Source organism: Balaenoptera borealis (assembly GCF_965194805.1).
Source record: "Balaenoptera borealis genome assembly, chromosome: 6".
Taxonomy (NCBI): Eukaryota; Metazoa; Chordata; class Mammalia; order Artiodactyla; family Balaenopteridae; genus Balaenoptera; species Balaenoptera borealis.
The window spans coordinates 53769604-53793872 of record NC_138863.1 but is presented as its reverse complement, the minus strand read 5'-3'; the positions used below and the strand labels follow the sequence as shown (position 1 = coordinate 53793872).

Below are 24269 nucleotides of genomic sequence, written 5' to 3'. Positions count from 1 at the left end.
CTTAACCTCCAGCAAGAGGGGCGTGAGGGAGCAGCCATTCTGAACAATTCTGTACGGTGTGCCCATACTCCTTGCTACAGTGGACTGGTCCAGAGAGGATGCCTGGTCCAAACCAATCAGATGGAATGGAATATGCTTGCATAACCTCCTTGAAAATGGACACCAATTGAAATTGCCTCTTCCATTTGCTAGTTGTGTGACCTAGGGTGAGGCATGTAACCTCTCTTGACCTATTTCTTCATCTGTGAAAAGAATAATTGGAACTACATGACGTTTAAATTTCCTTTCTGCTCTTGCATTACGGTTGTCAGGAAGCAGGTAGATTCTAGAGTCAGTGAGGCCTGGGTTCAAGATCATGTTTTGTCAGGCACGAGTCTTATGACCTAGAAAAGTTCCTGGAGTTCTTAAGCATGAGTTTCATCATTTGTAAAACGGGAATGATGATAGTGCCCACCTTGTTGTTAAGTGATATAGTGCACGTAAAGTGCTTCAACACTACCACACAAAGTAAAGCAGCCTATGGCCTATGGTTGCTATTGTTACTGTTATCTCTACATGGAACATAATGTGAATTTTTTTAAAAAGGAAGGAAAATAAAATTGATTTTTTTTTAAAAAAAGGAAGGAAACCAAGGTGAAAACATCATAATTGTTCAGTTTAAGGAATGATTTGAATAAGAAGATCAAAACATTTGGCTTAATATTAGTGCAAAGAAGTGAGGGGATGAAGGACAAAGAATCAGTATGACTTTCCAGGCATGTAAACATGTACAGGATGTTTAATTGTGGTCTAAAAACAAAAGGTAACACTATTTATGTCAAGCCCTATCACTCTCAGAAGTTAAATAAAAATTTGATAACAAAGAGTCCTCCAAATACAAACAGCATTGAGTAAAATTACAACTCTCTAATGAATGACAAAATCTGTAAACTATTCAACTTGAAGAACCATGTTGAAGACATATATTCCATTGTCTTTCTTTGTAACCTTGTTTTGGTGACATGTACAATATCCATATACCTGGGATATTCCTTTTTTCTTATGTCAAGAGCATAATGCTCACTACTCCAAACCACACAAGATTGATCATCTCAGATCCAATTGATCATCTCAATCCAGAAACTACCCTAACACCCCTAAACGTGGTAATATTTTAAAACTCTCATAAGAATAAACTAGGATGTCTATTACAGAATATTTTTCTGTACATAGATGGTACGGTATGCTCTGGCAGCAACTTACTGACATAGATCCACTTGAATATGCAGCCTTATCATTTCTTTTGTGAGTCACATGATCTGATTGGGTACGATGCAATGAACTGAAGAAGGGTGAGAGAGAATACAAGGCAGGTAAGAGAGAAAAAAGTAATAAAGGAACCAGTGCTGCATACTGTGGCATAATATAATGCCAGCCTCAAGAGATGGAAAATCTCAGCAGTAGATGGGCTGTAGTTAGTGAAGGCAGTCGACCCAGGGTAGTTCAGCCAAAACAACAATGTCATTCTACCTGTAAAGCTGAGAGCAAGCGCCACAAAAATTGATGGGGACAGGAATCAAAGATAAAGCCATCATACAAAGGGCATGTCACTTTTCCCTCTCTTATAAAAGAACTGTATAGATCACACGCATCATATTTTTCACATCATATTTGTAAATATTTAAAGCCCTTGTTCCATTTTCTGGGCTTGCATGTACAAAGCAACATGTGCACAAATGACCCTTTTCAGATGGTCACACTAGGGAACTGGCAAGAGTTTACCTATTTGGGGGATCCTAGAGACCTCCTGAGCAATGCAAGGACTAAATTATCCATTATCCCACATTTACAACTTGATATCAGGTACCCTAGAATTCAAAGCATGTTTAAGGTGGTCCTGGATATCTCAGAACAAATGAGTCACTCTTAACTGTCCCATTCAACTATCTTGGCACTACCAAGAGTTGTCATGTCGTGTGGCTGGCAGGACTTTTACAAAGTCAACTGGTTCTTTTGCAGGATGATGAAAGACAAAGAGAACAGTTCAAAGATTCTTTTCTTAGACAATATTATCTCCAGTGACATACTTGCACATGGTAGGAACTAAATACATACTTCTATTTGACTGTGGAAAGTCATCTTCCTGGAGGAGTTAATGACTTGCCGACTATCAAAATAGTTCTGAGAGCATGTTTATGTCCCAAATTTGGTGTTAACTGGTTACTTTGATGTTTACATTTTAAGGCCATATTCTTGTAAAATAGCTAGAACGGCTATTTTCAGAATTTGGAATTTAGGGGGTCTAATAACTTTAGCATCCTGAAGTCATTTCAGAAACAGAAGTACAAGATTTAATTTAAATCATTCTAATCACTCAGATGTCTAAGCAGATATGTTGTCTACTTGTCCTGTTATATTTACATATTTTTAGATGGGACTTTGCTGATACAAGGTGGTGATATTAGAAGGAAGTTTGCCCAGGAGCCAACTTAGAAAGCCTTTAACTGAAATAAGTATTTCATATCCTGCTTATCTATTTATATTTGTCTAAATAACCCCTCAAAATGATTGTGGGAGCAAAAAACTTTTATTTCACACATAAAATCCACCTCCAGCATGTTTTTCGCCTTTACAGATCGGCCTCTCCATGAACCCAGGGGGCCTGAGCCTGGGTCAGAAGCATGGAGCAGAGACGAACTTTTAGTGGAGGAGGGAGACTACACTTCATTACTGTCCTACGCAGACTTTAGTGTGCAAATGAAACACCCAGAGGTTTAAAATGGAGGTTCAGGTTCAGTAGATCTGAGGTGGGGCCTCAGTTTCTGCATCTCTTACGAGTTTCCAAGTGATGCTGGAAACTGGTCCATGGCCCAGCATAGAGCAGCTGGGAGCCCACTGTCCTCGGTGAGACCCCCGTCCTGCTCTGCCACTACTGGGCTGGGCCACTTGGCACTTTTCTCAGGGCTTCAGTTTCCTCCTCTATAAAACTAGGCAAGAGATAGATAAGCAACAAGGATTTACTATATAATGCAGGGAACAATATTCAGTATCTTATAATAACCTATAATGGAAAGTAATCTGGAAAAAATATGTATGTTTGTAACTGAAAAAAAAAAGAAATAGAGGCTCTTAGCAAATTCAGGAGTCGAAGAGAAGGTGAATGAATAAATTTAGGTGAAAGCATTCTGAAAAAAAAGTTTAAGGAGCTCCTCGATTAACAGTCTTTCAAATCATTGAAGGACATGAAGATAACCCTTCCCCAGAAACCAACAGACTGGATGCTGTTGATTCTGTCAGATTCCTGTTCCACCAAGCCATTCCCTTCTTGTATTCTCCATTGAGCTGCTGCTCTAGATGCCTGCCCTTTGACCAGGCTACAGCTGTTAACCCAGCCTTCTACACAAAGTTATTTCTGAGTGGCCCCTGGCCTGCACCCTGCAGGGTGGCACAATCCTCTTGATAACTCTTCTTCCAAAGTTCCAGGTTCCATTAACGTAGTCTCATGACACTAAGTTGTTAAACTGTAGGGAGGAAGAGACAATTTTCCATGTCTGTATAATTCATAATTTATAGAATTTTCTCTCCTAAAAGGTACCATTGCTACCCGTCTTACACGACAAAAGTGAGGGCTAGTAAAAAAATAAGCTCCTTAGCCAATATCACAAAACTAATTAAGGGTGGAAACAGGACTGGAAATGATGTGTTTAACTCCCAGTTCAGTCTGATTGCCTCTACTCCACCTTGGATGAAATTTTCCTACACTCTTTATTTTTTCCCAAGCTCCTTAAAAGTCACCTACATCCACTCTTGGTTTTGCGGCAGCAGTTGGTGGTGGTGCCATTGATCCAACACAATGTTGCAAAGGAGGAAAGAGATAAACACCATGGGAGCAATGGAGAGGCGCTCCTCATGGGTGAAGTGGAAGGGACTGGAATGAAGAAATTTGTGGCTTTAGTGGCAGGTCACCTCACCTCTGTCCCCTCAGAAAAGACTCAGGAAAGAATAAGTGAAATACTCAGGTCTACGGGTGTCCTCCAGAGATGCTGTTATCTATTTTAATCCATTTTAAACAGAATATCTCTTTTGAAGTATACTGCAACAGATAGGCCACCCTATAACCAGAGTAATTGCTTGCTGTGTGATTAAGAACATCTTGGATCCAGGGTCCATGATGGCACACAACTCTAGAAAGAAACCCATAAGTGGTACAGCATGCCAAGAAGTAAGATCTGGACCAAGAAGGAGGTATTATTGCACTTGAGAGGAGCCAACCTGGATACAGACTGATTAGCCGTGAAAAAGTGATCATGGGTACCAAGCAAAGAATGAATTATGGAGCTGTGTGGAGAGAAATGGGCTCAGGGCAGATTTATTACGCTCCATTTTCACTCTACTAGCAGGCTGCACAGAGTCTCTGAGGTACAGATTTACTCAGGATGGAAATTTTACATCCAGGGATGCTATCTCAAATAATCTAATTTGGTGAGATGAGAAAATCATATCTCGTAAAACTATCATCCCTTTTCAAAAGCCCATATAAAAGTTTACAGGCTGTTGAGGTCTCTAGCCACGGCACGAGCTTCTATTATATACGATGTGGAGGCAACGAACTTAAAGATAAAATTATTTTAATAAGAAATGCTACTACTCGGTATGTGCAGTTTGTTTTTTACAGCCTGAACTTCATAAATTTTTATAAGGTGTCTCTTTATTGTCAGGCTCAGGAGCTGCTGTGTCACTGTTGCTCAGTCAAAGCTTTTTCAAATAAAAGAGTCTCGATCTGGGTGTGATATTATATATGATATTAAGATAGCTGACCCCACATTTACTTCCAGTGTCTCCTCAGCAACATTCATGTCCTCTATGCAAATGTTAAAATAAATATATTCCCAATCACTGTGAAATGGGTTACTTGTTTGGCCATTATACATGTAGGAGCAGGATGCCTCAGCAGGAAGGGACCTTGACTGTCCTCTACTAATTCTAGATGGAAGAGACATGATGTTGAGGAGCACGAAAAAACCCATGCCAAGACAACTTCTTTAGGACTTGTGAGTGGGTATCTTTCAAGGGTTGGATAGAAGAGGAAAGAGAGAGGGGAGACAATTTCCAAATAAGAGCAGTTATCATTTTTCAAGTGCTCATTATGTTTCTGGTACAGGATAAGTACTTGATATCCATTATCTCACTGAGTCCTTGCAATCCTATGAGATGGAGAATAGCATGCCCATTTTACAGGAGATGAATCTTCAGCTTGGAGATGCTTATAGTTTGCCCAAGGCCATATGGCAGGAACTCAATCTGGATGTGTCAGATCACAAACACAGTTTTATTCCAATGTCATGTCTGAAAATTGTTTCTCATCAACATCATTCTGGATTTTTGGTTATCCAGGAGAATACTGCATAGAGGAAAAGGACTTCACAAAACCTTAGAAGGGAAAAGAGATTATGAATTACAGTATATCAGACCAGAATGAGCCCCTGAAAATTGCCTGGACAAACTCTTCATTTTACTGAGAAGAAACAGAAAGGTGATCACAGGACTAGTTCTGGGTCACATAGCTAGTTAACAGCAGAAGCAGGATTTTCTCCTCATCTTACCACTAGTGCTGCTAAAGGCAATACATCTAGTCAAGTTGAAGAAGGAGTTACACAGGAGGTGATTTTTCCCTTCTCTAATTTTTTTTTTCCTGCCTCATTCTCTTTAGTACCTTCTGCCCTTCCCCTGAAATAGAATGAATGGGATAGGTAATTAGGATGTGGTTAGGACTGGAAAGGCAGGGTCAGGAGAAGAAAGAGTATTCTGGTATTTTTCCTTTTAGGTCCTTAACTTGAGGATAAAAGTCATCCTAGGTATTTCTTTTGGGAGAGGGATGAAATGAGAGGAGTAATCAAATACTCAATCAACAAACATTAGAATTTACTATTTTCAGAGACTCAAATAGTCATTAACTTGATGAATAAGTCTAGGGGTCTGCTCTCAAAGCGCTTACGGTCTAGTGAGAAAAAAAATCAATACAATCAATACAAACTGGTCATTATAATCTAATATCGCAAGCACCATGAGAGAAACACAGAAAAAGTGATATGGGAACATGAAAAGACTATAAAGGAGTTTAGCTCAGGTATGATGGGTACTCAGGGTAGCCTGTGGGAAGTCACTGATGATGACCACAGGGCTTGACCCTCATGTGAGGGGCAGGAAAACAATTGCAGAATTCTGGCTAAGAAGGACACACAGGTCTTTTGTCTCCCTAGGTAGGTTTATTCCTAGGTATTTTATTCTTTTTGTTGCAATGGTAAATGGAAGTGTTTCCATAATTTATCTTTCAGATTTTTCATCATTAGTGTATAGGAATGCAAGAGATTTCTGTGCATTAATTTTGTATCCTGCAACTTTACCAAATTCATTGATTAGCTCTAGTAGTTTTCTGGTGGCACTTTTTGGATTCTCTATGTATAGTATCATGTCATCTGCAAACAGTGACAGTTTTACTTCTTCTTTTCCAATTTGTATTCCTTTTATTTCTTTTTCTTCTCTGATTGCCGTGGCTAGGACTTCCAAAACTATGTTGAATAATAGTGGTGAGAGTGGACATCCTTGTCTCGTTCCTGATCTTAGAGGAAATGCTGTATGCAGAAAACTATAAGACACTGATGAAAGAAATTAAAGATGATACCAACAGATGGAGAGATATACCATGTTCTTGGATTGGAAGAATCAATATTGTGAAAATGACTATATTACACAAAGCAATCTACAGATTCAGTGCAATCACTATCAAATTACCAATGGCATTTTTTACAGAACTAGAACAAAGAATCTTAAAATTTGTATGGAGACACAAAAGACCCCGAATAGCCAAAGCAGTCTTGAGGGAAAAAGACGGAGCTGGAGGAATCAGACTCCCTGACTTCAGACTATACTACAAAGCTACAGTAATCAAGACAATATGGTACTGGCACAAAAACAGAAACATAGATCAATGGAACAAGATAGAAAGCCCAGAGATAAACCCATGCACCTATGGTCAACTAATCTATGACAAAGGAGGCAAAGATATACAATGGAGAAAAGACAGTCTCTTCAATAAGTGGTGCTGGGAAAACTGGACAACTACATGTAAAAGAATGAAATTAGAATACTCCCTAACACCATACACAAAAATAAACTCAAAATGGATTCGAGACCTAAATGTAAGACTGGACACTATAAAACTCTTAGAGGAAAACATAGGAAGAACACTCTTTGACATAAATCACAGCAAGATCTTTTTTGATCCACCTCCTAGAGTAATGGAAATAAAAACAAAAATAAACAAATGGGACCTAATGAAACTTCAAAGCTTTTGCACAGCAAAGGAAACCATAAACAAGACAAAAAGACAACCCTCAGAATGGGAGAAAATATTTGCAAATGAATCAACGGACAAAGGATTAATCTCCAAAATATATAAACAGCTCATGCAGCTCAATATTAAAGAAACAAACAACCCAATCCAAAAATGGGCAGAAGTCCTAAATAGACATTTCTCCAAAGAAGACATACAGATGGCCAAGAAGCACATGAAAAGATGCTCAACATCACTAATTATTAGAGAAATGCAAATCAAAACTACAATGAGGTATCACCTCACACCAGTTAGAATGGGCATCATCAGAAAAATCTACAAACTACAAATGCTGGAGAGGGTGTGGAGAAAAGGGAACCCTCTTGCACTGTTGGTGGGAATGTAAACTGATACAGCCACTATGGAGAACAATATGGAGGTTCCTTAAAAAACTAAAAATAGAATTACCATATGATCCAGCAATCCCACTACTGGGCATATACCCAGAGAAAACCATAATTCAAAAAGACACATGCACCCCAATATTCATTGCAGCACTATTTACAATAGCCAGGCCGTGGAAGCAACCTAAATACCCATCGACAGACGAATGGATAAAGAAGTTGTGGTACATATATACAATGGAATATTACTCAGCCATAAAAAGAAACAAAATTGAGTCATTTGTTGAGACGTGGATGGATCTAGAGACTGTCATACAGAGTGAAGTAAGTCAGAAAGAGAAAAACAAATATCGTATATTAACGCATGTATGTGGAACCTAGAAAAATGGTACAGATGAACTGGCTTGCAGGGCAGAAGTTGAGACACAGATGTAGAGAACAAACGTATGGACACCAAGGGGGGAAAACCACGGTGGGGTGGGGATGGTGGTGTGCTGAATTGGGCGATTGGGATTGACATGTACACACTGATGTGTATAAAATTGATGACTGATTAAAAAAAAAATTTTTTAAAAAAAGAAGGACACACAGGGATTTGTGCCTTTTGACTCTTAAATGAGATAATGTTCTAGCACATAGTAGGTTCTCAATAAATGTAATGTGCTTTAAAAGTCTGGGGGAAAAAGATGAAGTAACTATTCTTTCACCTTTTAAGAAGTCTAGAAACATCTTTTCTCCTACCTTTTTTCTTATATGTTCCCCTCCTTTGCCTATAGTCAAATTATTTTATCAACAGTGTGAAGAAGGGCACTGACTGTAGTGATCAACCCATTCAAGCTTCCACGCAGTGCCAGAATTCCTTCTATGTTGTTTCTGGTGGCTGGTCCTCTCATCCATAACATACTGTCACCTGGAGCAAGCATGAAACTTCAAGGCCATCGCTGGACAGTTTGAATCATTAGAAAGTTCTTTCCCATATTGAGTTGAAATCTGCCTCCCTACAATCCTGCCCACTGAGTCTGGTCGTGCCTGCTGGAACTTCAGAAAAATAAATCTACTTTGTCCACATGTCATCCCTTCAAGTGTTTGCAGGCAGCTGCCACGTCTGTTCAAAGCCATCTAATCTGGCACCAGCTGGTGAGGCACGTGCCTCGTCCTGTTGCTAAAGGAGGTTAAGAAACAGCAGCCATGGGGGTGGGGAGACTCACAGAGATTCTGCTTTGTGCCTTTCTTCATGCTGGGCTGCTTACAGGGGCTTCAACCAGTGCTAATATCATGCTCCTAGTATCATAATAAGGCTTGACAAAAACAGAGAAGTGGGCTAGTCTGAGAGGCCTCAGGAGTGGTACCACCTTCCCAACTAAGCACAGGCCCTAGAGACTATTAAAAATCCATCCTGTGGAGGAACTCTCCAACAACCACCATTATTAGCCCGATGGAACAGTTCAGATGTTGCCTTTTAATTTTTTTCCCCTAATGTTAGAAAATAAACTGCCATGGGACCAGTAATTACCTCTGGAGGAGATCCATAAGGTCTGACATTGCTATCTCCTATATGCATAATTCCCTTTCCCATCTAATTTGATTGGTGATATCATTTTCCAGGAAGGTATACCTTTTTGCCAATCACTCACCTTCAGAAACCCTTGCTCCCTTCAGCTATCAGTGAGCCTTCCTTATCGTTGAGGAAAGAAGTTGACACCTAAGACGGCTGAGTCAGGCTGGACGTAGGGTTCCATCATAACCTGACCCTGCAATGAGGGGATGTTAAACCATCGACTCTTATGCCACCTTACCCTCAATCACTCTCTGAGGTTTTACAGATTAAAAATGGGTTATTTGGGCTTCCCTGGTGGCGCAGTGGTTGAGAATCTGCCTGCCAATGCAGGGGACACGGGTTCGAGCCCTGGTCTGGGAAGATCCCACATGCCGCGGAGCGACTGGGCCCGTGAGCCACAATTACTGAGCCTGCGCGTCTGGAGCCTGTGCTCCGCAACAAGAGAGGCCACGATAATGAGAGGCCCGCGCACTGCGATGAAGAGTGGCCCCCGCTTGCCGCAACTAGAGAAAGTCCTCGCACAGAAACGAAGACCCAACACAGCCAAAAATAAATTAATTAAAAAAAAAAAACTCTCTCTCTCCTCTCTCTCTCAAAAGAAAAAAAAATGGGTTATTTAACAAGAGAACACTATTGCTGGCTTTTAAAATAATCAATGATAGAGTTGTTCATAATATTATACCTAATCATTTTTGATGCCACTTTTGTTCATTATTTTATATAGCAACACTAAAACATCCTATAATTTGCATTTTTAAATGGGTCTATTGAAGTCACACCCTGAAGACTCAAAACTGTTACCCATACACAATAAACAATTTTTCTTGCTGTAATTCTTGATAACTCAGAAACACGATCTCAAGAAGTCAAATAATTCTAAAGACCAGGTTGCCTTTTCCCCATGCCAGCCAAGAGTACATTATACTGTTTCTTTTCCAATGCAATATAAGAGGAAGACAATAGATCTGAGAACCTGTGAAATTCTCGACAGATTTAAACCTTGCTTATGTAAGCTATATACAGGGAGGCAAGAAAGACTTCAAGGATTTGAAAGGGCTTACAGGGGTCCCTCTGCCAGGACAGCAGCAGTTTGAACGCGTGCCATCACATCTACACATTTGGCATAGTCATTTGGGCCTCTACTTGGCAGCTGTGGAAACGGGAAGACAAGAAGAGACCAGAGAGCAAGGAGCCTGTGTTTCCCACCAGAAAACCACAGGACAGGAGAAGTGGCTGTTCCCTGGAGGTAGAAAGGGAGAGGCCTGGAGATGTGGGAGGGGAGAGACACTGCTGATATTCAGTAGTCATGGTGGTCTCTGTACCAGCCACATGACCACTGCAGTCGAGGTGGTTAGCAGAACTACTGGGGTTGTCTGAAGCGCCATAGATCAGTGGCTAGAGAACTCCATCAAGGCATAATCATCATCTGAGGAACCAGGGGGAAATTCTGGCTCCAAGACCTTACCTCCCACAATTTCCTTTTAGATTTTGTAGGGTGAGATTTGGGCCCTGGAAATTGAATGTTACAAGTGAGCTCACAGGGATACTGAGGCAGGTGGCCAGTGGTCCACGTTATCATGGAGAATCACAGTGGACGAAAACCTGTGGGTAAAGGCCAGTGGGTAGTCAGTGAGAGAACACAGTCTGGTTCTCTAGAATTCACACATGACAGACTCCATGTGGATGGCTCAGAGCAGTGGTTAATGCAGCATGGAGGGACAGAGCTGTGCATATTTCACTGGACTTGACTCAGAACCACAGTAATTCTGATATGCATCCCAGGTTGAAACTAGTGCTACTCTACAAAACTAGTACTATTTCCAAGTGTGGTCTGTGAATCAACTGTGATTCTTATAAAATCTTTAGGTAAAAGATTTAGATTCCTGGAGTTTGGGATTAACATATATACACTACTATATATTGTATAAAATAGGTAAACAACAAGGATCAACTGTATAACACAGGGAATAATACTCAATATCTTGTAAAAGAATCTGAAAGAGAATATGTATATATACACGTGTATATTTATATATATCACTTTGCTGTACACTTGAAACTAATACAACATTGTAAATCAACTATACTTCAATATAAAAAATTCGGATTCCTGGATCCTACCTCAGACTGCTGAGTCAGAAACTTCAAGGATGAATTCCAGGAACCTGCATTTTTTGCAAGCTCTCCAGGGATTCTTTCACAAATACAGAACTGTATGAGAGAGGTCTTAGGACCAGCCTGGTGGCCACATGTAGGGGACACAAGGAGAAGGCTATGCAAAAGAGGAACAAGACTAAGATTTTACCTTCTATACTGAGTTTAGACACTTACATCGCTGTGCAAGTGAGACTGACCACTAAGGATCATACATGTAGTAATTAGGTATATATGGACTTAAACTCTTTCGTAATCCTATATGTAGTTCACCAATTAGGTCTTTTTCTTGCTAATTAATTTGTTGTCTAAATTCCAACACAGAGAATCCAATTCAGGTGTTAAAATAAATGCCTGCGAACCCAGGAGGATCCAGGTGACTATTCAACTATGACTCAGGTGCCTAAGAAGAGACTGTCCTTGAATGAGTCGGCCCTGCTTACACAGACCCAGGTTAAATAAGCTGGCTCCTATACCTGGATCGCACTCTGATTTGGGTCACTTCCAAACATTCCAGGTTTACACATGCGTACAGAGTTCACAAAGCACATTTATGCAGAAGCTATGCTTTGAACCACTTGGTCTTTCCAAAAATTCAAAGCCCAGGTTATATATTTTGCTATTAAAAATTTGCCCGCGCTTCATGTGGTTACACGTTTTCAAGAGTTCTTATAGTGCTTACAATTCCACCTCTATTCTCCTTTCCATTTCATTGTTCTCCTAAAGTTAACAAGGAAAGGTAAACAAGTAAATGAAGATATATATGGTTTAAAAATAAGAAGAAAGGTTCAAACAGAAGGCTCAAAAATCAGAGTTGCAAAATTCTCTTGGCAAAGAAATCAGTGTATCTATAAGGTATTTGATATTAATTATTATTTGATATTAATTATTAATTATAATAATGGCTACCTTTATGAGCACTGTAGGACTTCATGTAGTTTTGCAGCCAAGAACTTTGCTAAGTATGTTATGTGTATTATCTCATTTAACCTGACAACAATCCCATTAAAGTTTCTCTCACTGTCTCTTAGACTTGGGAAAGTAAGGCACAGAGAGGTTGATTAACTTGGTCAAAGTCACACAGCTAATGCGTGGAGGAGCTGGAATTTGCATCCACAAAGACATCAGAGCCTGAACTCAACCACTAGGCTATACAATTTCCCACCTTCAATATTGCAACACATGCAGGAAATGAGATGCATTTAATCATTAGCATCTCCAGATATTATTTAAGATCATGTACAGTGACCAATTGGTTGAAGTAAAAATATGTCATATATATAAAATCAAAATGCCTGTGCTTATATACAGGTATGTTTATTTGTACACAAACAATAGCATTTTATGCTATTCTTATTCTCAGCATCATAATTTTCATGACATATAAGGTAATACCTCGCCCCAAGTCTGTGAGGGAAAGTTTTTCCACCTCTTAAATTATTAAATCGAAGGACATCACAGAGTCCACCCAATTTCTATGTGAAGTTTAAATTCTAGTGTTAATATCAGAAGTTTTCTACCCTTATTTTTAATGTTTAACTTTCCTGGGCTCAGATTTTAAATATCCTAGATTCTATGGGTCTCACTTTTCTAATTTATCTAAGAGGATATTGCACAAAAATCCCTTTTAACCCTAAAGACACAATGACTTACTTCGACTGAACAGTAGTCATTTCCATATCCCTAACTAATATTTCACAGAAATAGCAATCTATTAAGCCTGAGATGAATTAAAATCTGAACTCTGATTCATGAACAGTATAAGCTGACCAAGAGTCCAGGCCTCTAGACTCTGAATATCATACATAATAGGCTAACCATCAGACCAACCACTTTAACTAATACATACCAAAAATCACAGCTCTCTATAGAATTTTACACAATTTTAACATGAGTGTATTAAAGCAAAGATTTTAAAGAATTAGCTAATCATCTCTCACAATGGGCCTTTCCCTAGTGTAGCTCAAAAGTTCTTTTTAAAATTTCATAGTATCTTCTTAATTGTGTTATTTTTAAAAGTACAATAACAATCTGGAAAATAAACATTAGTGAAGACTTAACTGAAAAATACTCTTCCTGATCAAAAAGTAAATAATGCAGAAATAAAACATTTTATTCCAAGCGAAAAAGATGAGAAATAGTACCCATCCGCAGCTCCTTCCGTCGCAAAGTCCATCAGCGTAACAGCCCCTGATATTCACAATTGGTTCCCTACGCCAGGCCCACTGGAATTATTGAACACCTCTTTCATTTATTATCAGATGTGTCCAGAAAAAGGGGGGATGTGGGTTCTCAGTTAATATTGGTTATGTTCATTCATCCAATCTTTGATTTGCTGATAGCATAACAGCATAATAGCTATTCCAGAATCTCAGCCAAAAGGAGAAGAAAAAGTTGACTAGCTTTAGCCTGCATAGGAAAGGATCTCTCTGTGTATGCTTTTTTTATTTTAAATTCATTTCCCATTATAAACTGAGAAATGTAAATGCTTAGCACATTCATATTTATTTCCAAAATAAAATGCTCCCTTAGACTCATGAATTTCAATCCTTTCTATTTGTTGATGATAGAACTGTCTTTAGGAAAGAGCTAAGTCATTTTTCATGAAGTAGGTATAAAAGCCTGGTCATCTTTTTCTAACAGTTTATATGTATTTTAATTCATCTCTGGTATTTATGAGATCATAGAGTTGATGTGGCACCAGATGGATCAAAAATAAGACAGGGATTGGTTTTTATTAATATATACGCCTTCTGTATTTTTCCCACTGACTTCTGAAAAATATGTTCATAAATTTCCTTTCAAAGTGATTATACTGTGCTGAAAATCTTAAAGCTGAACAGGGAGTGAGAGTGTTAACTGCCAAGGCAAGATGACCCTTTAGTGATTCAACGGATGTAAAATGTAATAGAATAACTGTCATGATAAACGACCACAAGGCGCACAGTACTACACCTCTGGCTCTCACATATTCCTCATAACAACCAAGTCAACCCACTTCACAGATCAAGAAATCAAGGCCCTAAGATGTTAAGTAATCTCCTCAGCTCTCAAAGCTGGTGAGGAACAAAGCCAGGGTTTGACTCAGCACAATGTTATGTTCTTGAGCACCACTCCACACTGCCTTCACGGATCAGATCCTGTAGTTCTCCACCCAGGCTGCAGATTGCAATCACTTGGGGAGATTTAAAAAAATACTGATAAAGTAAATCATTCCCATGAGATGGGCTAAGAATGCCACTATTTTTTTTCAAAGACTGCTGACATGATTTTAGTGTGAATCCATGGTTGAAAACAACTGGATTGGCGAATGCCAAGGAATAGTTATTTTCTTAAGAAATATGAGTCTCTCTGAGCAGGGAGAGAACAACACAAGTTCAAATTGTTTATTTGGAACAGAAACACTAGATGGGAGCACGTACCAACACCAGCATCATCAGAATATCCTTGTTTCCTGCCCCACCCTGCTCCTTCTGCCCCATGTGAGGATCCCACATGGCATCTGGTGCTGAAGCAGACCCAGGAAGCTGTGTAACCCACACCTTCCATCCACAAGTGAGGAGTCCAGAAAAGAAACAGCTTTGCCCAACGTCTCATACGAGCAGTAAAGGCAGAACGAGAGCTGGAGTCTCCCGCACCCTGTTTCAGTGCTCCTTTCACAGAAAAAAATTTGGAAGCAGTAGGAAAACAGTTGGGGCAGGGAGTCAGCCAAGGCATCCAAAGAGAATTTCAAGAACCAGAGAGAGCAAGGCAAAGAAAAAAACTGTAGCAGACTGAGAAAGGAGAACAGGCACAATCTGAAAATAACGGGAAAATGAGAGGAAACGTAATAAAGCAAAAGAACTGGCCAGGAAAAAATAAAATGGGGAGAACTGGCCATCATAATACTTTATCAACAAAATAAAAGGAAAATACAAGGGAATAATGGCACCTTCCATTCGGCTTTGGGAAGCATGGTGAGGCCTAAAGTACTTTCAAAATAATGTAACATAGAAGCAAACACTAACTGTAGGAAAATCACCTGGCAGAGAGGCAGGAGTTGCCAGAAACTCCCAAGCCTGGGAAGCATCACCTACTACCTTGCTACTCAAAGGAGTTTGAGGATCGCTCTGACAACATCACCTGGGAACATGTTAGAAATGCAGTCTCTCTGGCCTGTGCCAGATCTGCCGAACCAGAATCTGCATTTTAATTAGATCCCCGCATGATTTAGATGCGTATTCAAGTTTGCCAAGCACTGGCTCTGCTATAAGAACCAAATTGAGGGGTAAAAAAAACAAACAACTATTACAGGCAGAAGGTGGGACTAAAGAACTAAGTAGACGTCAATCTGCCTAATTAAATTATTTGTGGCGGCCCTATGAGAAGCCAGGCCCTGAGGTGGGTTTTTCAGGAAATGAAGGCCTGAAGCTAGGCATGGTTGGCCCAAAAGCACATATATATGAGGAAGACCATGACTTGTGCTCCAAGGGGAGGTCAAGCAAAATGCAACCAGGTTTGGAAGAGTAGAAGGTGAAGTTTAGAGGGAGATCAGGAAGGATGCAGCAATTTCACTGACTCTCTGACAGGTGGAAACAGTCATGGGGAAGCGGGAGGGTCTGTTCCAGGCAGAGAAACAGCACAAGCAAAGATGCAGAACTCAGAAGACTGCTTTGTATTGAGGGAGCACTGCCTTCACCCTAGAGCAGTGGTTCTCAAATTACTTCAAGTAGACTCATGACTCTGTGTGATGATGCCTTAGAGACTAAGGGTAGGGAAGGGAGGCGAATGGGATGACCGGGGCCCCATTTCAACCACGTAAGATTATATTTTGACAGCAGATTCCACCACTGAAAAATAAAATTTGAAGCATATCACTGAGCCAATACACAAGGTGCTTCTAAAATTATTTGCTAAAGCTGTGCTTGGCATGTGGTAGGTACTCCAATATCCATTGAATAAATTAATAAATCAGCGAATGAATAATAAATGAATGAATGAATCTATGAGATCAAAGTAAACAATGTAGAGCTACTTTGGGGCTGGACTGCAAAGGGTCTGAAATGTCAGAGGAGAGGTTTATATGTCATTAGGTAGGGCACTGGGAAAAAGTTTCTTAGCCAGTGACTGACCTTGGCTCTGCATTAAGGAGCCTATTCCGCACACCAAGTGTAAAATAGATCGAAAATGAGAGAGGCTGGAGATGGTAAACTAGTCAGGAAGACATCATGGTAGTCTCTAGAAAGAGATAAGAAGAGTCTGAACAAAGACAGTCACCGTGGCAATAAAAAGGTAGAGAAGCCAGCATGGTGAGGCATTGTGCAGATGGAGTCCATAGGATTTGTCTGTGAATTATGTGTGGGAAGCAAATATATTGGGAAGATTCTGGGTGATTGTGTGAAATACAGAAATTGACAGAGTCACCTTTGTTCATGCAAGGAGAAAGATGTTGATTAGAGTCTAGACCTGTTAGATTTGAAGCACCTGAGAGTACTATAAAGCCATCTCGTAGGTGGTTCAAATGTCAATATGAAATTCAGGCAAGTGGAAATAATCTAGCACTAATAAGAGGACACCACTGAATAAAAAGTCACATGCAAAAGAGCAAAAAGGAGGTCATCTATACAGCAACGAAGATCAAGAAAAATCTGCAGAATAAAAAAAGAAGACGAAAAAAGAAAAGGGAGGATACAAAGACCATATTGAGACACAGGGAGAACAGAGACAGCAGTCAGGGAGGTGGTAAAATACAGTGAAATGGTGGGGTAGGAGAGGAGGGGTCACAGTAAAGACCCAGAAGCAAATAAAAGGCAGTGGGAAACTGGGACAAACGCTCGTTGTCCTTTAGATCTTCGAAGACACAGGATTTTATAGGCACAGCAGAAAGCCAATTTTGCTCTTTATTTCTGTGAACAAAGATTTTCGCAAATAAAGCAGTTGCTCCTGTGAGAAGTAAACTCATTGTTCGGATTTTTTTTAATATAAATTGTTCCTGTTAAAAATTAAGCAATGATATCTTCAAACTCAGCTGGAAGGGAAAAATCTAAAGCGGGGGAGGCAGTCCAAGGATTTAAGATTCTTGTCTCTTCCATGGTGGGAGCTCCACACAGCATTATCTATGTAGATATTTCACCTTTTGGAATTGTGTTCGTTTTGCAGGACTTTTTGGTTTTCTTTTCTATGAGCCAGGTCACCAGCCTGATAAAAAGAATGCTGAGAACACCTGATGTACTTTGTTAGATCCTCACACAATAGTTGCACTTTGTAAAGTTACCCTCCAACTGCTGACAGGTCTCACTAATTGGCCATGTTTGGGTGACAAGTACTAATGACAGTTCCTTCTCTGGTTTGACTGTAAAGGAGATACCTCCCTTGGTTTCCTTTCTGCCTCAGTTCAAGGATACACTGAGTTCACTATTCTCTTTCTTCTTTTGCTATGTGACTCTGTATATTGGTAAAATGCTATAAAATATCAACATTATTTTCTTTAATGTAGATGCTATTTAGTGGTTATTAAATTTATTTAAAGAGATCATTACGTAATGTAAAATAATACAATGCAAATGAAGTGCATAAAGAACTGTACTGCAAAACATTTATATCACTAGGATGATTCCACAGAGGACAGTAATTTCTCCTTTGTGAGGAGAATTCACCTTCTCAAAAGTATTTTACTACACGTGCATACAAGAGAGGTCAAGGAGATCTACAAGAATAGCTATTTGATTTGTGGTTTTCATTCCAAGCTTCCTCCAATCACTTTTGGAAATGAGTAGGAGTGTAAATTATAAATCTACAAATACTTGATTTATGGGAATATAAAATTTGAACTACAACCAACACTTTGCCCAAATAAACATTTTTTCCTCCTTAAAAACCTCACATAACAACAGAACTTGCAATGCGTATTTGCATTCTAAGGGTGTTTATCTATTACAGGCAAGGGGTGGCACATATACTCATTGCACATATGGCATCAAAATAAGATGAAAGGACTCTGGAAACCCGAGAAATGGGGCCCTGAAATATTTAAGGGCGCTCTTTCCAGCCAAAACCTTTAACTTTATCTAAGACATAGCTTACTGACTTTGTGAAAAGCCTTCTTTTTAATTTGACAAATCATTTTTTTACAGCTTCATGCACTGTTCTGAAGCTGCCAGTTTCTAAGCTTTAGGCTGGGCCCTGTAACACAAATGTCTTATTTCTTCTGTTTGAGCATCTTTTACTACATCTTAACAAAGTTTGCATTCACCTTGGTGTGATGCTCTTGAGCAAAGCAAAACCAAAGGGAACTGCAAACCACATCTCTGCATGAAAATGAAGATGGGTTTCCCTAATGCAAGAACTTTTAAGAGCATTCCAAAACTGTGTTTATTTTGTACTCGTGGGGGTAGGGGGCTAGAAGGCGATTTATTTTCCTTAAAGGACCACAGCATCCCCCCCCCTCCCCCATAGGTCACCATAAAAACTGTATGTCCTTTAGAGGCTGTGAAAGCATTCGGGGAAACATCGTCCTGCCAGCGCTCCCTTCTCCCCAAGGGCCCCCGCAAATAACAGTGGCGAAGCAGATGGTCCTCCCCTCCCCTTCTCCTTCTCCCTTCCGCAGTCCCACAGTGTCCTCCCATCCCGCGATGACACCTTCACCCAGCGCTTAGTAACCGAGCCTCCCACCCAACCCCCAGAGCTCCCAGCAAGTGCAAACTTTGGGGACCTTCTCTCTGTCTCACCGCCCCCATTTCACCTTCATTCAGCTGTAGAACTCTCTCGGGATCCCAAGCTTCGATTGCTATCTTCCTCCCACTCCTCTGCCCCCAAACTACCCATTTCCCTGTATTGAAGGGAGAGACGTCCAGCCCCAAACGTCCCAGCCCAGGTGGCGGAGGCACTGCGGCTAACCACAGACGGGTGCTGTCCTCGTCCTCTGCCTTTCTCCATCCTCTCCTCCGTTTGGGAGACTCGGAGCCCGGGAGCCCACACTGGGGACGCCTCCACTCCTCTGGCTTCCACGACCTAGTCCTAACTCCAGCGGCTTCCACGACCTAGTCCTAACTCCAGCGGCTCAAGGGAGCCTCAGCCCACAGGCCGGGCAAGCGGCGGCCGGGAGTCCTCCTCTACAAGTGGGACCGCGGGACAAAGTGCAAACTCTATCGGGAGGGGGGCTCCCGGCGGCCCTTCCCTCGGGCAGCGCGCCCAGGTGCGGCTCGCCCCGTGGAGGCGGACGGGGACCCGCGGGAAGGAGGCGCCCGTTCCAGGGGCGCCGGGCCGGGTCGGGCTGGGCTGGGCACCCGGAGCTTACCTCGGCGCGCGGGCCGCCGGCGCGTGGGGCAGTGGCTCCTCCAGCCGGGAAGCTGTTGCTCGCGTTCGCGCGGCGGCGGCGGCCCCGCCGGGGCTGCGCTGGGGCTTCGCGCAGACGCTCTCCCGCGGTCTGCGGCAGCCCGGGTGGTGGCGGCGGTGGTGGCGGTGGCGGTGGCGGCGGCGGCGGCGGCGGCGGCGCCGGCGACAGCTCGGCGCGGCCCCCGGAACTGTCCAACTCGGGCGGGCGCGGGGCTGAGGCTCCCGCCGCGACCCGGGCACTGAGCGCCTGCGCGCCCTGCCTCGCCCAGGTGAGGGGCGTGTGCCCGGAGCCCGCGGGGCGCGTCCGGCCCGCGCTGCGCTCGGGCCTGGCCCGGCAGCCTCCCGGCGTCCGGCCTGGCCGCGGACTCCCGGGGTCGGACCCGCCAACGCCTCTCCCGTGCGCCGAAGCTGGCGACGGTTCACCAGGCAGGGACTTGCGAGGCACACACCCTGGGGCGAATGAGGCGGGACCGTTTGGGGGCTCGTTGACACGGCGGAGTCTCCCGCAGCATCGCCGCCTTTAAATCCCGCCTTTCCAGGCGTGCGCGCACCGCGAGGGAGAGGAGACTCCGTCCGGACCAGGGGGTCCTCGCAGTCCTCGGCCTCGGGGTCCCGGTCCCTGAAAAAATTCTTGGCAACCGCAGAGGTCCCAAAGCCGGGATGCTCAGCGGCGCGGCAGGGCGGATCTTTCAAATATTAGTCAAGCCAGAGTGAAACTCTCTTCTTGGAGATGGTCAGAACAACTATTTGTTTTTCTTCTTTGACCTGCCCTCGGCTCCAAGACCACACCAAGCAGCCTCGGCGTTTTTGGCGGAGCCGGGAAGGCCAGCAGCGCTGAAGGCATCGCAGCCTCGCCGCGGATCTAAAGGGCTCTTGGATGGGGGGGCTCCTACTCCTCTGGATTTCTCTTCCGTGCTTATTTAAGTTTTCAAAACTAAAACATGTCATCGGTTCCCCTGATGTAGGGCATCTTGCGAAAATAATGCAAACATAGCCAAAGTGCTGGGTTCTGAAAGGGAGAGCGCTTGGAAAGAAAACATTTAAGGGGATAGGAAAAATAATTTTAGAAAGAGCAATTTTCTGAGATTATTTGGCTGGAGAAGTTCAAGAGTAATAAATGACAAGAGAGCTGTGTCTTACAACAGAGATTTTTTTTTTTTTTGACCAGATGATTTTAAAATATTATTCTTTGGTTCTCTTCTTGGATGATTGACACTAACTCCATCAATAATTAAGCCAGCAGCTGTTCATGTCTTGGCATAATAGTCCAGAGTAAATATCTTAACGTCCAGCCAAAGCCAGTGCTGTTCTCCAGGGTGGTTTGAGATTTGACAAACACACATGCACATCATCCTAGAGCTTTCTAAAGGAGCAGGTTGTGTTTATTACCCACCTTGGAATTTAGGGTTATTGCAGGCACCAGCACACCTGTGATACCAGCGTGAGAAGGCGTATAAGCTGACAGATCGTTTTTATATTTTTAGAATTCTAAATATCTTCACATCCAGGTACACAGTCTTACTTAATCATTACTAAGAGCAGGCACTTATTTGGTATGTTTATTCTGAAAACTGAACCCTATTTGAAATTGCCACAGGAAGCCAGCACCAACATTAAACCAGTATAACCCAGAAAACCGTGAGCTATGATAACTGCTTAAGTTGTCTCACAAAATCATTCTCTTAAGGTCTCTCTCCCCATCAGTGAAGGTTATACTGAAAACAAGTCATGAATTTCATGAGTCCCTGAAGGTCAGTAAGGTGGGGTTCTGGCAGACGGGGACTGGCAGGAAATTCCAGAGGCAAAAGCCTTCCATGAGAAAAACACCCAGCTTCCAGTGCCCTGCCCTTCACAGTTGGGAACAGTGTGGTTACTACTGAACCTAGATAAGTATTGGTATCTCCAGGTACCTAAAGTGCAGAGCAAGGGGGAGGGGTCCTTAAAGCCTCAAGTCAACACCTTGGATTGCACTTGGAGGCAAATGAGTAACCTCTGCAGAGTGGAACACCTGTGAGAAGTGTTCCCTGTGGCTTGCACAATTTAGCAGCATGTGCATTTTTTATGTCCTGCAAACTGCAACTATATCCTTCTCTCCTCTCTGTCTATTTTTAATCACCTATAGCGAAGACTTATGGTGGAGAATAGTTTGAGGGCTGCATTTCCTAACAGCTGAAAGAAGCATAAAATTCGTGCAGACAACTCCCAATTTTTCACCTGTGCCATAACTAAGAACTGTGCCATCATGTCCTTAGCCGGGATAGGATTCAGGCCTCTGGAGGCCCAAGCACTGAAACACTTGCAGTGCCTCCTTTCTAAATGCACTTCAATGTGGAAACAACATTAAACTAAAACAATACAAGATTTAAATATATAGAAACAACAGCTGCTCTATAGATTTTCTGATTGCAAATTTGTGCCTATTATATATCTTGGCATTCATTGCCTGTTCCTTTTCAGTGCCATCTGATGTAGGGGGTCCTTCTATCCTCAAATTCTCCCACCATCATTTCCCTAAAACCATTATTGCTCATTCCTGGCAATAATGAAGTAAACCAACTCAGAGAACTGTTAGCCCTAGGCGAGGAGCATTCAGAGAACTGTCAGGAGAGCAGCAACACAGAGGATTGTGCAGCGAGAAGTGGTCCCTAAACATTGAGAAGAAACATAGCAGAAAGAAATTAATTTGAGCCTTTTTCTACTATTTGTGTTAATGAGGTGTGTGGTGCATTGTTTCCTAAACATTGAGGAACTTAGGCAAACTCCCTTTAACTATGTCCATAAATTCATACTTTCCAGTAGATAAAGAACTTGGTATTAACAAGAACAGCATCAACAAATGTGAAGACTTCATCAATCACTTCGCTTTACTCTCTAAGAAATGGATAAGACCTTCTACATAAGAAATGGATAAGTAAGACTTCCTATAACAAGGCCCTATAGACATTTTAGATTGCTTTGCAGCCATCATCAACTCTCTGGTCTCAGAGCTGGGGACCATATTTTGAAAACCACGCTTGCAATGGAAGAAGAAAACTGAACTAGGAGTAGGAGATTCAAATTCCAATCTCAGCTGTCACTTTCAAGTCTAGAGACCTTAGTTTCTTCATCTGTAAGACAGGACTAATTATATCAGCCTTGTCTCAATGGGTTGCTGTAAAGACATAATGTTTATGAAACACTTTGGAAACTATATAGGAATACAGGTACTGTTGGTTGATAATTGTCTTGCTCGTATTTCGCTTTTCCTCCATTGCTTTAGAGGTGTTCTGCAAACTTTCCCTCAAAGTGTCTTTTAACTCTTGTTTTGCTTTTCAATAATCTCCACTATGAATCTTTCCTGATAACTGTACTTGCAGGTGGCTCCAGTGTCATGTAATGTGGAAAAACATGTTCTAGTGTTGAATGAACAGGACTTGAGCTCTGGCTTAGTACTGACTCACTAGCCATGTGATGTTCTTCATTCCCTCTAACCTTCAGTTTCCTCATCTGTAATGTGGGAAAATAAATATACCTTCATCATAGGGGTTATCCTGAGGATCAAAGCAAACAGGAAAGTATTTTGCAAACTGTAAAATACCTGACAAATGTTTATTGTAATTTATGTTAACAACTATTTGGAAAATAAATAGGAGGTTTATCTCCATATTGGGCAATAAGATCTAAAATGTCTTAGAAATACCAAAAAAAATAAATTATATATATATATAGGACTTCATATATATATATATATATATATATATATATACACACACACATATATATAGGATTTTCAGAGCAACTTACAACTAGATGGAAGATAGTATAACTTTTTTTTCAATAGGCCACTAAATTATATTTATATACAAGGGTATATGAATATTGCAAATATCAGAAAATCTTTTATTTCAACTTCCACATATTATGAGAAATTATGGAATGAATGTGACATTTGTTCTTAAAAGCCCCAACTCAGGCTCAGCAAAACATTTTGTTTTTGTTCAAAACCACTGATATTATCTTAAGATGTCTGCCTACTCAAGATGGATAACAATGAATTGAAACACAAAATGTTGAGGGTTTTTTGATTAGGTAATTTTCATTCTCATTTTCTCATACGTTTGATGAAGCATATGAGATGTGACAGATAGTTCTTTAAGGCTAACGAGTTTGTTTCATGCAGAAATTCCAACTTTGAACCATCCAGTTATATCTAAGAAAATGAAAACGAAAAAGTGGAGGAAGTTGTTTTAAGTGTAAATCTAAGGCTATTTCTGAGTTGTCAATTTGTGCTTTACATTTATCTCATTTCTAAACCTAACTGTATTATCTTTTAAATCTAAATGGAGTATCTGCCTTTTAGAAGGAGAAGGGATATAGAACTTATTGCTAAATTTCAGGCTTACTTGAGGAACTGTGCTAGTCTTTTTTTTTTCTCCCTGTCCTAGGGAATTTTTTTTATGTGACTCACTAGTATTCTATTCTGTGAAAAAGAATTGTCTTTTTGGGGCTTCCCCGGTGGCGCAGTGGTTGAGAATCTGCCTGCTAATGC

The 24269-nt window shown here is 41.3% G+C and overlaps 1 protein-coding gene and 1 long non-coding RNA gene across 7 annotated transcripts in view; one reads left to right on the top strand and one right to left on the bottom strand.

Moving 5' to 3' along the window:
* Positions 1–12883, top strand: part of LOC309631341 — a 780796-nt gene extending 767913 nt beyond the window's left edge. Inside the window, exon 2 of the long non-coding RNA XR_014246209.1 lies at positions 7897–12883. This is a non-coding gene — a long non-coding RNA (uncharacterized lncRNA). The remainder of the gene's footprint in view (positions 1–7896) is intronic.
* Positions 1–19863, bottom strand: part of ZNF385B (zinc finger protein 385B) — a 424173-nt gene extending 404310 nt beyond the window's left edge. For 3 of the 6 annotated variants that reach the window (XR_014246181.1, XM_082397538.1, XM_082397550.1), the window contains exon 1: positions 19704–19856. The gene's annotated coding sequence lies outside the window, so the exon portion shown is untranslated. Of the gene's footprint in view, positions 1–19703 lie in introns of all 6 variants that reach the window. The other 3 variants (XM_082397549.1, XM_082397551.1, XM_082397548.1) reach the window with 3 other exon arrangements.
* Positions 19864–24269: the final 4406 nt, after the last annotated feature.